This window comes from Pomacea canaliculata, linkage group LG2, assembly GCF_003073045.1.
Source record: "Pomacea canaliculata isolate SZHN2017 linkage group LG2, ASM307304v1, whole genome shotgun sequence".
Lineage (NCBI taxonomy): Eukaryota > Metazoa > Mollusca > Gastropoda > Architaenioglossa > Ampullariidae > Pomacea > Pomacea canaliculata.
This window is the reverse complement of record NC_037591.1, coordinates 16156443-16170510: the sequence shown is the minus strand read 5'-3', so window position 1 is coordinate 16170510 and position 14068 is coordinate 16156443. Positions and strand designations below refer to the sequence as shown.

General features: G+C 50.5%; 1 long non-coding RNA gene across 4 annotated transcripts in view; it reads left to right on the top strand.

Moving 5' to 3' along the window:
* The window catches only part of LOC112556398, an 86088-nt gene that overhangs the window by 64504 nt on the left and 7516 nt on the right, over window positions 1–14068 (top strand). The window lies entirely within an intron of this gene.

The following is a 14068-nucleotide window of genomic DNA, read 5'->3' as shown; positions in this document are numbered from 1 at the left end:
CGGGTGTTACCTATCTTTGCCGCGATCTATTTTCCTTTCACGTCTGTATCCGGGGTATTCCTGCGAAAATTCAATTTTTCTCCTCACATAATGTAACATGACTGACGTATACATCCGGGAAACTACTTATTCTTACCGGACGTTCTGACGCAGTGATTCGCTGGCCCCTCCCTCGCCATTATTTTTTAAGTGCGAAGGGACTCTAGACATGGGAGTGGTGATTTGCCCCAAGACCCTTGATGGGCAAAGGTTGTCAAACGGTTGACCAAGTTTTGCCATTCTGAAAGTGGAACTTTGGTCAAAGTACTGAACTAAGTCCAAACTTGTTTGCCGATAAATTGCCAGTACATCTGCCGTTCATTGAAGAACAATTTCGGTCGCTTTTGCTGGTTAAGAACGACTTGCATGCTGGTGTGTGTGAGAGAGAGAATTACAGTCTTTCAGAGAAAAGCTCCGTGATGATTCACTTCCTGTATTTCACAGTTCACTATAAACCAACTTTAAATCCAGTTTCATGTTTTGTCCGCGTACTTATTTTCTGCTCGATTCTTGCTTGTATACGCATTGGGCGGGGTAACATCGTCCCAGATAGTAAACATCTACAGACACCTGTAGCCACACCATCCGTTCCTCCCTGCCACTCCATGTCAGTCGTCCCCCTCCACAGGAAATGACTGTGTGGTGAAGGAAATTAAGATTCCTTCTTCCTGCAACTGTTTTTACTATCGCGCTTATAAATACTTGCGGTGGAGGAAAAAATGCAGGTATTTACTGCATCTCTCAGGTGTCTTTATGCGACTAGCGGAGTCCCAAATTACTGTACCATGGATTTTTTAAATTGCATCCTTGCATGGACATCCCATCACTTTCTGTGATCTTTAGTTTTTTTACAGGAGTATATTGAGTTCCTGCGGTTACTTGCTATTTAGCTGATACGCGCATACACACATACACGCACTAGAAGATAAAAAGGAAGAAAAAAGAGGTGATATATATGGCAGGTGAGGAAAGAATTTGAGCAAAAACTGATGGGCCCGAGTGGAACAACACGAAAAAACGAATTACTTTAACAGATTTGGTAAAGATGGTGCATTGACGATCCTGCGGAACAGGAGCTGGAAACATTATTATTATTGCTGAGTTGACTATTTTATGCATTCTGCTATTTGTATTTATAAACAGTTGACTTTTGAGTCGCTGATACAACTAATAACTTAGCTTAAAAGTGTCGACCTCACACTGTTTTGGTCTGGGCTGAATGACTTACTGAAGAGGAAACTGTTCTCTTAGGAGGAATAATTATAGACTATTGTTATCTCCCATGACAGCAGTAACCTCCCTGTGAAATAAGGCAGCTGGCGCCAGTTGTAGCCTTGTGCACGTGACCTGAGTAGCGAATGTCATAGACGTTAGTCCTGATCGCCATCTGGCAGAAGGTCATACCTGCATGCGAGCATTGATTAGTGACCTGCAGGTGCAAGTCACGTGCAAGCTGTTGCCAGCAAGCCGTTGCCCTGCTGCTTTCGTGTCCGGTAGTCTGTGAGCAGGTCCACTTCTACTACACAGATCGGGAATGTCTTTGGTTCGCATCTCGCAATGGAACAGGGAGAAGAAAGAAGTCAGTCTTGAGCTAATCGTATCGGCGGGCTGTCACCCTCAGCAAGATGCTTATCGAAGGAGATGCAGACGATTTGTGGAGACCGAAGTGTGGAGCAGGCAAGAGGAGAGGCGAGAGGCAAGAGGAGCGGAAGAGGAGCGAAGTCGAGTGCTCAGCGTCGATGAAATGTTTTCGCGCTATTGCCGGACGTGCTCAAGTGCTATTGCCGGAAGCCTTGTGGGTATTGCTGGAAGTGACGCAGACTTTCTCGCCTGTCACTCATCGTTCTCTGGCCTCGCAGACTAAACAGACGGCGAACGGGACGCCACAGCTGCTTGAGAAGCCCTCGCCAGTCGCTCGCTGTCCCCTTGTTCTCTAACCTCCTGCACTCCACAGACTTCTGAGGGCACGTGGGATGTCAGTCCCCGTTATCTCGCATCAGTAAGGGCAGATGGGGCACACAACCACGGCTTCACATCTGCTTTCTTAGCTGTGGGGCTGTGTGAATTGGGACCAAATGTTTTCAAACTGGACTGGTGTGTGTGTGTTTGCGTGCTTATAGGTACTTGTGCACGCGAGGCTGTAAGCACGTGGCACACAGGTGCTGCCATCTACTTACAGGTCACACTATTGCTCAACCCTCGCAATCACTACAGTTGGTTACGATTTATTTCCAGACGGAAACTGTCAAATAGTGAATTACTGTTTGGTAACACAGTCGCTTCCATCGCCAAAAAATAGAACTTGGCACTAGAATCTCATTAACATCACAAATTTGGCTAAGTACAATCACACAATAAAAACAGTACATTCGAAAGCTGTTGTTGCCATTAGTGGTGGTGGTGGTGGTGGTGGTGGTAGCTTACACCTTAGCGCCGTCGGCACGTTGGCGGTCGAGGGGTTAAAGTGCTGAGAACGCGACTCACACGTGTTTGCGGTTTGGTGTTCCTGTCAGACCTTGACGTCACGAGAAGCAGCTCGTGATTAAGTTTCCATCAAGCCATCTGGCAGATTAGTTCAACCTCAACCATGCCATCCGACACCCCAGTAATGCCAGGCTAACGTCTGTCGTGCAGATGGCGCAGATGTGTCGTCGCTGTTGGACAGAGCACGGACGTTGGACTTGCGAAACGGTGAACCGCTGTGAAAAACGTCACCATCCCACAGACCAAGATAAAAAAGAAGGGTAGAGAGAATAAAAGCGAAGGAAGGAGGTTGGGGGTTGATGGGAAACGTTTTGTTTTCAGTCGGAAGCAATCAAACAGTCAAACAATAAATTACGCAGTTTGATAAACCGCTGCGCTTTGGCAGATGTCCGCCCACAAATACAATTTGAATGGCATGTACATATACTGGAATTAGAGGCCTTGCCCCTTACAGCTTCCCCTTGCCTGCACCTAGGCCGTGAACTTTATTGTTGAGTGAATAGACTGGCATATTTACACACTTCCTTTTGCAGGTGGGAGGAGGAGGGCTAGTAGTTAAACTGAAACTGTGGTCTTTGTCTCCAGTCCCACTCCGTCCTGTGGCGACGGTCGTCGTGGTTTTTAGCAGTCCTGCAAACAACATCAACAACAAGACAAGCACCATGCTCAGCTTACTATAGCGAGGTTGTGGGGACCAGAGACAGTGCAATTACAGTGTGTTTGTGTGCGTGTTCCTCGTGGCAGCTGGCCTGCCGGTAATACAGGGTGTGATGCTTAGTATTGTGCATCACAAAGAGGCCATCACAACGCCGATATCGACATTCCCCGTTGCTGCAGAGGGATTTCAGTCAATTCTTTAACTCGAACATGTCCAATCTGCTGACAACCTGTTCACAATGGTTCTGAATGCAGCGGCGAAACATTTATCACTGATAAAAACAATAACTGCACTCCGATGTGTGCGGCACCTCAAGGTGAGAAGACCAGTAGATGTCGGAGAGAAGAAGTGTAACCTTGTACTCAGCCTTCCCCCACCGACCCTTCCAACACACACACATACGCACTAACATACGCGTTATCCTCAACTGTAACAGCTGTGGGTTTGTCACCATGGCAGTCTTGTAGTAGCACTGACAGCTGCCGCTCTGTACCTTTCTGTACGCCGGCTGTCACTGCCATCGACGTCTTGTAATCGTATCTGCGACAAAGCCAATGACTGGCTTTTGTGGTCCCACTGTATGACACCATGTGGTATGTAAAGATCGATGTCTCGGGTCTCTCGGTACACCTTGGCGCTGGTAATTAATTCTCTTCATTCGCTGGTCCGTGATCGCTTATACCTCCACTTCTAACCCACCCGAAAGACACCCTCCACCTTCAAAATTCCTGTGCCACTATACCGGGTGGAGTTTGCCAGCGTAGCCAACTACAGTGTTTGTTGAAATGCATGGAAGTTGAAACAAGATCTGTGCCAGTGACATTTTCTCTTTGCCGTCGACAAACTGCTGCGGATAAGCGATGTTGTGCAAAGTGTGTTTTAACGGTTCCCGTGATGGCTGCTAGCCTTGCTCACCCCCACCCCAGCATCACTGTTACCCCAGTATTCCCCCGGACTCCTATTTACCATGGAGTTTTTTTTTTACCTGACAGCAGCATGTGGTCTGGCTGGTCGTGCATTTTCCTGTCGCCAGCCAATTAATGTGACATTCCTGTTCAGCATGACCAAGCACCATCAGTCGTCTCAGGGGGGGTCACTTGTAAATCACGCGTGATTTCATTCTCGTTTTTTACATCACAGTATCGAATCTCGCACCTTCACAGTCTCATAACTTACCGAAACAACACCCCACCTCCTCCCTTCTCTCTCTCTCAGCTCTTCTGAATACCTGCCTATTTGTGTCGGTCCATATTTGTGACCGAAACACCTTTTCACGGACATAACACAGCATCGTAGTACAATAAATGATAAGGCAGGAGCACAACAGCGACAGCTGCCTCCATCGTGTCACAGATAACATTGTCATCGGAATGTTGGTAGTCGTGCCGTCATGACAAGAGACCTCGCCCCACCCCTCGTACAAAATCTCGTTTCATCAACATGCGAGATGACTGCGCGTGGCCCGAGTTCACTCCCCGTGTCGTCATAGCGGGCGGCGAATATTTCAGTCTTCGTGGTCCTGCACTCGCCTGCTTGGTCTCAGCCATGGCATTGACTTATGAGCTCGCAGTAGGCCAAGGGAATGTCGTTCTTCACTGTCAGATCCTTGTTTTCACAATCTTCGACTTTGCTGACTCGATTGTTCGCTTGTGTATTTTTTTTTTTTTTTTTTTGATGGATTCTTCCAGAATGATGAAATCTGAGATTTTTCGCATTAAAGTTTTTTCCCCCACAATTTGACCCGTCTTTTTCATTGGCTGCTTAGTCCTAGTGTAGACAACGTGACAGTGTGTGTGACATCGACGTTGATGCTTGTGTGCAATGGTCTGTAGAACTTTTTTTTTTTTCGTCGTGGAAGTTCCATGCCAGGCGTGGAGAAAGAGGGAGACAGCCAACAGAATGTTTAGTTCCGGCTACTCCCAGGCAGCAGATCGGGTGTCTTGGAGCTCTGGAAGCGTGCTTGTGGGTGTCGCTTCGTGCGCGGAGGTAATGCAGCTGCGCAGAAACGGTTCTCGAATTTTCTCCCCTTGAAAAAACGGAATGTAGAAGGCATGGTGGCTCGGATTACAAATGGTCCTGATGACTTTTTAATGCTTTTGTTCCCTCAACTCCTGCCCTATCAAACCGCCAAGGCTTTTGCCATACGTATCATTACAGTTTGGTTTTTCAAGTCTTACCGAACTTTATATGTTATTAGAGCATAATCATAAATGGAATCACAAGTTCAACGGGGTTGGTAACCGAGGCGGTGATAAGGGGGTTGTTCTGTTGCCTCAGCCGCGCTCCTATCTGCAACTTCCCCCGCGCGCCCACAACCAACGCCACTGTCAAATCTCATTTGCTTTCCCCTGCCTCACCCCTCCCACCAGCTAAGCTTTATAAGTCCTCAACTCATCATCATCGCTCCTCGCGCATCTTGCCAGCTGCCATGCTGCTTGCCAGCAGACCTCCCCCGTCACTCTCGGCGCACGCACACCCAGACGCGTGGGTACACGCACGCGCCTCACTTTAAGCGAGACCGCGGTCCTCGGCGATGCACGTGGCTGCCTCTCAAGATTCCAGTCTTCTGGTCACTCAGAAGCCAGTGTCGGCCCTGTCCTCGCGATTCTCGATGTGGAAGGAGAAAAGTTTCTGAATCTTGTTGAACTTTTCGAGACATCACCGCCGATGGACTTGGAATATGTAGTAATTTTTTTTTTTTAATTGGATGAAACTTATACTCCACCTACGAGACATGTGCGCATCCACGTCATAACCACCATCCATGCCAGACCTTTTCTAAACAAGTTTTCTGGATGACACCTGTGTAAGCGGAACTGACTGTGCGGCTAGAAAACTCGATCGACGCGAACAGAAAGGCCTCATTATTCTGTTATTGTAGAAACCAGCGTCTGAATTACTGAGATGGTAAAAGGTTTACCTCTCGTCTCTACCTACGCTCGCCCTACTTACGCACCTGTGATTCATCGATTGTAGACTGTGCCAGCTGTGAAACTCAGGTAAATTCCAGGTCGCCTGGCTTGTAACGAGCTGATCGAGCGAATTGTCGGCGCGGGGCTGGTGCCATTGTCGGTACAGCCAGTCGCTGCAGCCAGCAAAGGTGAGGGAGGGAGCGCAGGGAGGACAGGACTGTCGGCGTCATCGACATCAACGAGTGAACGCTCATCGCTTGTTGGACTAACGACTAGCAACTTTCACTATTCCTGTAACAAAGGGGAGTTGGCGTTGTGCCAGAGCGGTGACATACTTACCTGCAGACCTGTTGTCCTCTATTCCGTGCGTGGGCCTGTGGACTGCTGGTACCCCTCACCACCACCACCACTACCACCACCACCAAGTGCCTCACTATGCCTGTCACCTGTCGCTGCTCTTCTCCATCCTGCGGAGCTGAAAACTTGACAGACCACCGTGCATCGTCACCTGTTTCTTATGTGTGCCCTTGATCTTGGGCGGTGTTCATTGACAGGCAGGTGTGTGTGTGTCCACTGGTCCTTTTAAACAGTTGCAGTTCACACTCGCGACATGTGAACGCGAGGCGGTGGCAGCAGATTGAGCCATCGAGTAGGTCCTCGACGTACGTGTTTGAAGTTCAGTGATATATACCAGAGAGTGAGCGAGGGCGAGTATAGAGCGTAAACAAAGTGTAAGGCCTGCGATTGAGTGCTCGTGAGTAGGTCAAAGTGAGAGGTCATTACCTTGACGATCGATAGACCGTGTCCTTGCACCTGATTGAGTCAAGCAGAAGGAAAAGCAGCGGCTTATCTGTGATAAGGAAAGAGAGGAAAGCCGCCCACGTGTGTAAGCTGTGTTCAGTGTCGACAGTTGCCTCGTGACACTAGCAGCAACATCTGTGTCCCTTGCCGTTCTGCTCAATGAAGCGGAACATTAAACACGCGCTGCCTTGAGCTGAGGAAGAAGATAAACCAATTCCTGTATTAAGACTGGGCAAAGAGATAAGAGAGCAAAAGGTCTAGTAGGACAGGAGAAAAAAAAAAGCTGTCGACAATATAACTAAACCTTTGTGTGGGAGGTGGGCAGAAACCTTTGCCGACATACTGTGCTCAACCGAGACCAACAGCAACAGCGGAAATCTGTCAGACTAAAAAAAAAGAAAAAAAGAACGCGTTTCTCAAAAGTAAACTTTCTTTTTTTTCATAGTCTAGTCTGCGTCCCCACGCAGTCTTTACAACCTCAGAGACAGAGAAATCACTTGTCTGCGACAGTCAGGCGGCGGTCAACATGAAAGTCCTGTTTCACACAGTTTTCTTTAGCTAGGATCGACTGCTACACAAGTTCAAGCACTTGAAACTCACTAACCATCAGGAATTATAAAACAGGAAAAGAACATTGGTTAGAAGGTAGATATTTTGACTGTGTATCAAGGAGACCGTTGTGTTCGATACCTTCAGCAGTGAGTCATGTCAGCCGTACTTTCTATTGAATAAGAGGTTTCCTTGATCACGCAACTGAGTTATTTCGTGATTCAAACTTTAAACCAGTTTTGTGTGCGGACATTTCGTCTGGAAACAGTGGCATCATTGTTTTGTCGCGTGACGAGCCATGTGAAGTGAAAGCATCATCTCGCTGATGCCACGTGACCTGGCCTCGCAGCTCTCCAAGAGGAGGAGGAAGCTAAAGATGCGTTTTAAAAACAGCTGCCGGCGGCAAGCAGATTGACAGAGGGAGGTCCTTATTGAGTTCGCTCTCTATACCCATTTCTCTATCCCCCATTCCACCCCATCCACATCGTACACTGCCCCTCCACGCACGCGTGCACGCGCGCACCCACCACCTCGCATCCGCGTCTGGCATAAAACGCGGCGGAAATTTGCTGCATTCCAGCCCACCCCACCCGGAGCGTGTTTTTTTTTTCTCTCCTTCTTTCTTCTTCTTCTTGTTGCCAACTTGCTGCTCTTCAGGGCTCGTCAATGTCGGCACTGTGCTGATAACAGCGTCACCTCTGTCTGGCAACGACGGCATGAAGACGTTTCCAGAACAACTCTCCTTTTTTTGAGCTTGATTTTTCATCGCTGTAGTGGAAGTATTTTCGGCTCGAGAGAAGGAGATAAGCCAAAATATTTCAGATGTAATGAGGAGTATCGGCCCTTGCAGCTCCCCTTCCCTCTCTACTCATCCTTCATCTCTTTCGCCTGCACTCCTTCACCTTGGAGCCTGTGTTCTAAGACCAAAGAGAAGGAAGCATATGAGGCAGAAATGTTCCCGTTAAACCAAGTGCAGTCTTTGTTTTTTTTTTTAAAATTTTATAGCCATCAGTAATACTGAAAGCGTTTGACGGCAAGACCAGTTGAGTGTGTTTACTTTTTAAGTGTTGACATTCCTTGTTGTTTGAGACTAAAGTGGTCGGAGCATTTTGTGACAGGAGACGAAGCCTGGAAGTCAGTTACAGCAGCTTAGTGTCTTACGGATTATAATTGTGGGATGCCAGTGTATCTGTAGACACCTGGTTATTGTACAGGCTGCGTTCCTCTTTGACAGCAGAAGACATTTTTATTCGCGGTTTTCCTCCGCTGCCACGCACGACGATTCGAGAGGAATTCGGCTTGAAAGAAAATAGCAACTTGCAGATTCCTTCCTGATTGTCTCTGCCTCTAAAAATTGAACAGCGTGCCAACTTTTTTCACGGATATAAACTTGCTGCAGCAAAGAATGCAGAATGACAACTGGTTATGACGTCACAACCACGCGAGGTGCGCATGCGTTCTAGTGCACGCGCCATTTAAAGATATCTCCGAGACTGATAACTTCTGTTCTTCTCTCGCAGCACCGTGTGTGTGTGTTTGTAGATAGTGTTACCACCCCTTTATGATCGGACAGAGCTGTTAGGTGAGGTTTAGTCGTTGTCGTTTACTGCTGGAGTTCACCTGTGGAGCAGAAGGTGGACCGCGTGAGCGAGACAAAGCTGGACTTTGTGACACGAGTACCTGGCCTCTTGACACACAAGTGAGCAAATTTCAAGTCAGTTGTGACTGGACTACTTGTTCTTATCTCACTCTCCACCCACCCCAATCGCCCTCCGCCTCGCCTCTTCAGATTAGGAGCAGTGTGGAGAAGGGGGCGCGGTGGCTGTGGGGTACAGAGAGCGATTACCATCCAGTGTGAAGCATCAACAGTTGCTGTCGGAGTGCAAGGCTGTGACTGCGCATGACTGTTTCACCTCGCCGCTCTAAAGGATAATCGTAAAACGAACTGGAGTGAGAGAAGAAGAGTAGGACAGTGATTGTCGCACGTAAGAATCAGCGCCGACAGCCTTACATTGACAGCTGGGGCTCGTCCCTTCGCCACCGCGAGAAGGGTCTTTCGTCACTCCCCCACCCCGACAATCTTTCCTCACTATCACCACCACCACCACAGCCAGTAGCGTACCTTTATCTCGGGCGCAACAAGTAGTGGAGTGCTAAGGTAATGGAGACGGAAGATATTCAGGGAGATGCGATGCGGGCCATCGCCACGTTTCTCAGAGAGCCGAGAGCTTCACAACAAGACGGCCCGAGTGTTTGACAGTCGTGGACACGCTCAAGATGTCGTCAGGTCGCCTAGAGACTGTTGAGCATGCGGGAGCCCGAGCTCTCTTCAGGCCTGTTTACCCCGGACAAACATAACCTTGCACGCGCTATCAATCGTTGGCGTGGCCCCGGTCGGTGTGTGTGTGTAGGGGGTGGTGGGGTGTCCCCCAGAGGAGGGAAGTGTTTGAGTGCAGCGTTGTCGTACCTGCAGGAGCACACCTTCGACGACGTGTCAACTGTCGATCGCCTAGTGGTCTGCTTACTAGTCGCTGCAGCTCACGCGCTGTTGAAGTGTGTAAACGCTGAAGGCGGGGTGGATGACTGGACACCACCCGCACACACCTGTTGTGTGAAAAAAAGGTGAGTGACCCAACGAGTGACAATTCTTTTTCTGCCGTCCTCTCCGATCATCACCATCAGTGTTGTATGGGAGACAATGTTGATGGCGGTGAGATGTGCTTTGTGAAGCACCATGCTATTGGCTGAGCGACATGGGCAATAAGTACAGCAGCGAGGGCGGCGGCCAACACGTGGTGGCGCCGTCCGAAGTCGGCCGAGGACGTAGCTGGTCGTTTCACGGCGTCGCCTCGCGGTCGGCGCGGCTGAGCAGGACCGGCGGTGACGTCACCACCAGGACACGTCGCTCGTCTCTATCAGACGCCATCAAGAACAGCAACCACGACCACCACAACAACAACGACAGGGAGAGCAGAAAACTTGACGCCGGGATTGCTACTCAAAGCGCTGCCGTCGCCGTCCCTGCCCGCGTTGTATCAGGAGAGGCCAGGGTGACGCAAGGCGCTGCGTCATGTCCGGCTGTTATTTTTGAGAAACCAGGACTACCTCCCCTGCATCACAGCGTGTTCGGATCTGCTCGTGAAAAGCGGCGAGGAGATAGAAATTGTGCCCTCGTGTTAGGCGAGAGTGTGCGCAGAGAGTGTGTGAGGGGAGGAGGAGAAAAGAGACTCAGCGCGCTGACGGAGGAAACCAGTGCGTGTGCGGGTGACGCTGTGCAAGCGGACCTGCTAGTGGCAGCCGACAGCGGGCGGGGGCAGGTGAAAGTGGGAGGAGCGAGTCAAGCCGGGTCCCCGTCACCAGTTGGCGTCACCGCCGCCACACTTGTTGGCTCAGCGACTGCGATCGCGTTAACGCGAACGGCTCGAGCCACTGTGGACGAGAGTGAGGTGGTCCACTCGACACCAGGGCACAACGGCAGTAAGCGAACAGGGAGCACGTGTCTGGCCCCTTCTGCCGGCCCCTTCACCCTCGCTGTCCTGGACGAGACTGGCCAACCGAAGAGGGAGGGTGACAGAGGAGGATCTACACAGGAACCGAAGAACAGGGACGTGGTGCTTAGCAACGCCAAGCTGACGGACTGGAATCTCGGGGTGGATGTCATGCTTGGCGATGACGGAGGGTTGTGGAAGGAACCAGCTTCCGGCGATGGGCCCCACACCACTGACTCGGGGTACAACACGGTCAGTCGGGGTCTGGACTCCTCCTTCACCAGCAACACCCCTGGCCTTACCATCACCACCGACGACAACAAGCACGTGAACGTCTGGTCAGAGATGGATGGCGATGCCAGGGCGGGAAGGATGCGGGAGAGCGAGATGATACCCGCGTTTTCTAGCATGTCGCTGGCGGAGGTGCGTCAGGTGTCGGAGGCGCTGTATGGCGACAAGCTGCTTCTGGACCTCGTGAGGCGGCGAGGATTGGCCAGCCTCAACAGAGACCTGTCCCTGTCGCACAACAGCATGATGGCGGCGCTGGCCGTGGAGGGTGTGGAAATGGCGGACACGGCCCGTTCGGCATCCCTCCAAAGTTTTCTGGCCCCACAACACGAGATGAAGCAGAACGTGAACGAATGGCACGACGACTCCTTCACCAGCAGGGACCACCGTCCCGACGACCAGTTCAGTTACCAGGAGTTTCAAGAAGAGGGAGATCCTTACTTTGGAGAGTTCCGGCCACGTTCGTCCTCTTCCACCTTCGCTGAACTGAATTCACGAACAAGGGCGCGGATCGCGATGGGAATGGCGGGCGCCAGGATGCGGAAATCGTGTGCAGGGGGAGGCGGGACATCAAGCAATGAGACGTTCGGCCTGTGTCCTGTCGGAAGAGGATCGGAACTCGCCCGACCCCGAGAACCCTTCACGTACTCCGCGAACTCGCAAGAGGTTGTGGAGGCGCAGAAGCTGCTGGCAAAGCGAGCCCTCGGCGATTACAGTCCTTCGCCTGAAAGTTCCATGGGAAGAGAGGAGGGGGACAGCGGGCGCAGTCCTAGCTCCGTCAGCAGAGCCATGGACGTGCCCCAGAGACGCCACCACTTGACCTCGCGTCCACCCGTACATTCCTTGTCTACCTCTGCGCCGATGACGTCAGCGTTGTCACACCCCACACCATCACTACGACAGCTACGACCGCTGCCTGAGATCCACGAGCACGCCCCCTTCCTGTCCTGCAGCGTGCCCGCCAGCGGGGGATTCCTGCACCACCCTCCTCCTTCTTTGCGGTCAGGAGATGATGCCCTGCGAGACGAAGATGAATGGCCGGTGACTTCACGTGAGAGAAGCTCCAGTTTCTCAGCCTTCGGGCGGAACCTACCTGCGTTCCCTCCCGGCGGCGCCTCCTCCACAGGTGTGAATGGTGATGCGGCTGTTCACCTCACGGACGGCCACCGCTGGAAGAGTCCCAGTCTGGCAGCCGTGCCGGCAGCGGGTGTAGGTGTGGGTCAGGGGAGCGACAAGTCTGGTGCCATGCCTCGTAGACGGGGTCGTGGTGATGGTGGTGGTGGTGAGATGCCGGAGCCGCGACCTCTCGGTCCCTCCGATCGTTCGTGGAGCTACAGTGTGACGTCACTGGCGGACCAGACCATGGTTCGCAGTGAGGCGTGGAAGAAAGATTTTTGCAGCATCAGGGATAGACCAGGTGAGAACGGGATATGTTTTCTGTTGTTTCATCATCAGTAGTTTTCACTTCGGACTTTGTTTGTTTGGGGTTTTTTGGTTTTGTTTTGTTTGTTGTTGGTTTTGTTGTTGTTGTTTTTATCTCACCTTCTCTCAGACTATTATTTGTTATCCCTCCTCTATCTCTCGGATTGTTTGGTTTTGTTCCTCTTCCTTCTCAAACACATACACACTCACGCCTTTAAAGAGCGAGAGAAAATGGATGTACAAAAACATTTAGCGATTTTATTTACAAACTCGTACACGCGTTTTGGTTCCGTTTCATTGTTCTCATTCATATTGATTGCTCTCTACCTCGAATAGTTGTCACTCTCTTAGTCTTATTGTTGGCTCAAATAAGTTGACCTGTACGTATCATATTTTGTCTGTTACAATACAGCCAATATTGAACCCAGTTGTACACCTGACTGTAACATTGAAAGTGTCTTCGCTGTGTTTATGTTTGGTTTTTATGGCGTGGCACATCACGCGCCTCACAGAGCTAGCGTACAGCACGTGATAGCACGAGACTCTGCCAGCGCGTGACAGGATATTGCCGAGACAAACTCCTATGTCAGCAGTGGTATACCTGCCACCTTTGTTCCTCCCTCCCCCATCCGTATTTGTACATTCCTTTCCCCCTTCCACTCCCTCCCGGTTACTCGAGTGCTTGACATCGCCGTCACGTGAGCCACCGGAATGTCGCGAATGTGTGAGTAGAGTTGGTGATACAGTTAATATACTTGTGTGTGGCACACAAACTACAGGTGTGTGAGAATGTGAAAGTGCGATAGATCGTGTCCGGCTGACGATTTTTCTTAATCAAACTAATATGGACAAATGTTTGGCAAAGTTTGATATAACCATAAATCTTGGGAAATCTTTGCCGGACGTGGTCGAACATTCGTTCCTGTTAAAATCGGCCAGTAGGGTCTTCCTACTCCTTCACTCACTGACGGATGTCGGACTGTTTGATGTTATTATTATTAAACATGGGTTCATTGGGGTGCTCATACATTTGACATGTGTGTCTATAGAGGAAGGCTTTAGTCAGCCTGAACAGTGTCACTACAATGTTTTGTCACACTGCACCGCCATGACACAACCACCACATTTCACTGTCTGCTCACCCCCGCTTCGCCCTGTCTTCATTCCACAATAGAGGTGTGATTGATCAGCGGCCTGATGACACCGGGAAGTGAATCACTCGCCGACAGGCAAGAATGTGTTACGGTTGAGTGCTCTCGGGGTCACCTCCCCACTACCCGGCAATGTGATATTCTGTGAAGTGCTGCGATCTTGTGCTCAAAAACCTTTGAGATATGCACCTTCTTTTATCCACCCCCTCTCTCCCTCCCAATCGTTTTGTGGGTGGTATTTACCTCACAGGTACGCGGGAGGTAACATTCTTAAAG